The sequence below is a fragment of the Borostomias antarcticus genome (assembly GCF_949987555.1).
Source record: "Borostomias antarcticus genome assembly, chromosome: 3".
Lineage (NCBI taxonomy): Eukaryota > Metazoa > Chordata > Actinopteri > Stomiiformes > Stomiidae > Borostomias > Borostomias antarcticus.
Genome location: NC_140236.1, coordinates 36,052,181 through 36,056,440, shown reverse-complemented (window position 1 = coordinate 36,056,440; position 4,260 = coordinate 36,052,181).

Below are 4,260 nucleotides of genomic sequence, written 5' to 3'. Positions count from 1 at the left end.
GCTACCCTCTGCATGGTGACGTCAGTCACCCAAAAAAAAGAGGGAGGGAGCATTGAGTAAGCTCCGCCCACTCGCAGTGAAACCAATCCGATTAAATTGGAATAAAAGTCTGAGATTTCCTGTTTTAACCACTAGAGAGAGCTCTTTACATGTGGGGTAAATTTGTGTCCCAAAGGTACCTGGGGCCTCATTTATCATTGTGGATACACCCTTTTTCATTTACACCTGATTTTTGTACTTGCTTTTCTCTGCAAATAATGTGATGTATCATGACAAAACTCGATGGGAAATATTGTGTATATATCTCACAATATTTCCCATTGAGTTTTGTCATGATTCATCACATTATTTGCGCAGAAAAGCAAGTACAAAAATCAGGTGTAAATGAAAAAGGATGTATCTACAATGATAAATGAGGCCCCTGGTCTCTGTTCATGGAAGCGCTACTTGCTTCATAGAAGCCACAAATAATGTGCAAAAAGATAGGCTACGTGAAAATACTATGGAAAAAGAATAACAGAAAATGTCTATAATAACAACAATACTGATACACTGTTCAAAAACTGAAGGATGGCAGCATGAGTTTATTAACTCTCCCTAGTGTTTAATTGTTTTTTTCTCAACCACGTATTAAGGTAATATTATTTAACACGGTAAATAAGGTTATAGATCGGTCAACAAATACAAAATATTATGACCCATTCCCTAATAATAATATATAATAATACATTTTATTAAAGTACTTTTCATTGTCAATCTCAAAGCGCTAATGCAATGTTCAACCACATGATGGCAGCACCTGTCCATGGTATGCCGTCTGTGGCAGTTCACTGGTGCACATCCTCACATGAGAGTGAATGAGATGAATGAAACCCAACATTAACATTGACAAAATAGTACTTTGGATAATTTAATTGACTGATAACGGTCATGCACGGTGTATTTGGTTTCGGCCTATGCATATGTTACAGTTTTTACTTTATTTTGACTTTAATTTTCGACCAAATTTGTCATTCTCACGCGTGACGTGGTTTGGTAATTCCCCTGCCTTGTCTTCACCTGAACACCTGCAGGTGAACCACCTCAGTCACACACCTCACCTGCAGGTGAATCACCTCACCTCTCCGGCCTCCCTTCTGCTGTTCACTCGCTTTAGCACCTCCAAACTTCAATTAAACTGTCGTTTTGTTCTCGGTAAGTTACCACACTTCTTTTTAAAACATTACCGACAAATAATTTAGAAAGTAGCAGCTACCCACAAACGCTACAAATTGTTGCCTATACAGAAGTAGTGTGTGGAGAAGTTACAGAGTTGAAAATAATGCAATACGTGAATGTGTATTAACTCCAACCAACATTCTGTTGTATTTTTTTGTGTAAAGTTGCACTAGTCATAATATTAGGCCATTTTTTATGGGAAAAAAATGAAATGTGTCTACTTGTCTATTTTATTAGCAGCTGGTGTTAACCACATGTGAACCAGAGCCCCTATCCTGCCTCTAGCCAGCGGATTGCATGATGTAGGATGAGAGAGTACAACAAAGTTAGCTTAGCCAACGTTAGTAAATGGTAAATGGACTGCACTTATATAGCGCTTTTCCACCTTAGCGGCACTCAAAGCGCTTTACAATGGCCTCTCATTCACCCATTCACACACACATTCACACACCAATGGCGGTAGCTGCCATGCAAGGTGCTAACCTGCTCATTGGGAGCAATTTGGGGTTAGGTGTCTTGCTCAAGGACACTTCGACATGTGGACAGTCGGAGCTGGGATTCGAACCACTGACCCTTCGATCACTGAACGACCCGCTCTACCAACTGAGCTACAGCCGCCCCATAGTAGTTAAGTCACCTCATGCACAGCACAGGAAACATTCACTACCGTCAGTGGAAATCAAATCCACAGCTAACTAGACAGCCTACCTCTTACTACCTGACCTCAGGGTGGATGGATGTATGAGCCGGGGCAGCTGGCCTACCTCTTACTACCTGGCCTCGGGGTGTATGGATGTATGAGCCGGGGCAGCTGGCCTACCTCTTACTACCTGGCCTCAGGGTGGATGGATGTATGAGCCGGGGCAGCTGGCCGGTTTGCATGCGTGCAGCGGTGTTAGTAAACGGTATGGAGGTGACCTGTGCATTGCCGTCAAACATTAAGTTATGCGCGAACCGAGGGTCACCCGTTCGTTTCCAACCTAATGTCAGAAAAAGTTCATCTGGAAAGAGTAAAGTAACCCGAAGTCTAACGCGACATATTTAGTTCCCTATGGTCGCCAAGAAAATAAGCTTTGAATCAATCAATCAATTAATCAATCAAAGCTTTATTTGTATAGCGCATTTCATACCCAGAGGCAACACTGCGCGACAATTGAAATGTCCCACAGATTGGTAGCTTCACTGACCGCACTTGCCGCTTTGCACTGCAAACAATGTGATGTGAGGAGGATGCGCCTTCCTGCCCCTGACCGACAGTAACCTCGCTGGAGGATGCAGAGGATGCGCCTTCCTGGCCCTGACCCACAGTAACCTCTCTGTAGGATGCAGCAGCAGCAGCAGCCAGGTTCCCGCATGGGGAGGTCATGTGCTGCTCTGGTTGGTTGCTCTCTGCCTTGTCGTTTCTCACAACAATTGGCTGAAGTGAAGTCTTGCGATGTTGTAAAGAGACAGAGAGTCTATTCACTGTTGGGACATGGGTCATATTTGTTTGTGCTACTGAAGCAAGTGAGGTGCATGTTCCAGTGTCTCTACATTACATTACATTACAGTCATTTAGCAGACGCTTTTCTCCAAAGCGACTAACAATAATTGCATTTAACGTAGGAAGAGCCAATGTACTACTACTTGCCAGAACTCACAAGTGCATCTTCTTTCTAAAACAAGTGACTAAGAGCATAATCTAGTGCTGAAGGCAAAGTGCAAGAATCACAATCTAAAGTACAGTGCAATATAATACAATAAGTGCTTCAAATTGCTGTTTGTAATGGCATGTCCAGTCAAAAGTCAAAGCTAGCCTGCTTTACTCTCCATTAACCTGTTTACTCAATTTCACATGACCAGTCCTGCAAGTTTCCCCTTGGTAGGTTTGTCCACTGCAGCAGGCATGACTCCTAATGGTGTGAGAGAATGTAAACGGGTATAACCCGTGCTATCACTTACTTACTTACTTACTTACTTACTTACTTATCACTATCACTACCTCCACATCCTTCATGCTCAGTCTTAAGGTCTCGATGTGACTGAATTTTGGAAGGATTCACCTAACATGTTTTTGTAACATACTTAGGATACTTTCATACTCAGTTTCGCCTATTGTAACATATATAACTTGCTTTTGTGATTACCTGTGAATAATGTCCCCACATGCAGCAACACTGACTGAGCTCTTGCTAGTAAACAATAGGCCCTATACTAGTAGGGCTGGGTTTAAAAAATCGATTCATCGATTCTGAATCAAATGATTCTGAATCGATTCATGAATCCCAAAATCGATCTTTTATTTAATGAATGAATGAATGAATAAATGAAGGAACGAATAGTTTATTAATTCATTCAATGATTCATTCATTCATTTTTGGAAATCAGTATCGATACCCAGCCCTAGTATTGATGTGTTGCATAACTTGGTAGTCATGTAATTAAGGTTACAGCTAAAAAAAACAGGTTTTAGTAACACTAACCGAATCGATATTGAATCGAATCGAATCGTGATAATCGATTCTGAACCTTGTGAATCGGAATCGAATCGATTCTTGAGATTCGAATCGATACCCAGCCCTACCTGCTAGCCAGATAAGAAACACAATGTCTGTGTTGGTTTTCCATTGTCACAGTAGTGCTGGTCATTTCCTTCCAGTGCATATCCTTGGCAACGTTGTGTCGAGGTTAAAAGTCTCCTCTGCACGCTTGTGTCATGTCTACTTGCAGAGGTGTGTTAAAATCAAACCCTTTTCATGATCTCTTTTCAGTGCCGAGTTCACAACTAGCCACTAAGTGTCCCAGGCAGACAACCATTTTTTGGGGGTCAGCTTGCACCCTTGCATGGTTGGGTCTACTTTAACCTGAAGAGATTATAGGCTACTGACCTATTGAAATTATAATTGTCCATAGTTCTTTTTTCTCTTACGGCATAGTTTTACCACCATTGAGCGCCTCCCTTTTGCATTTGAAGTATATCAGACCATGTCTTCCTAAAGAAGAAGAAAGAAGAAATACATGAATAAACAGTCAAGTGTAGTAATTGGCCTGTGAATCATAACT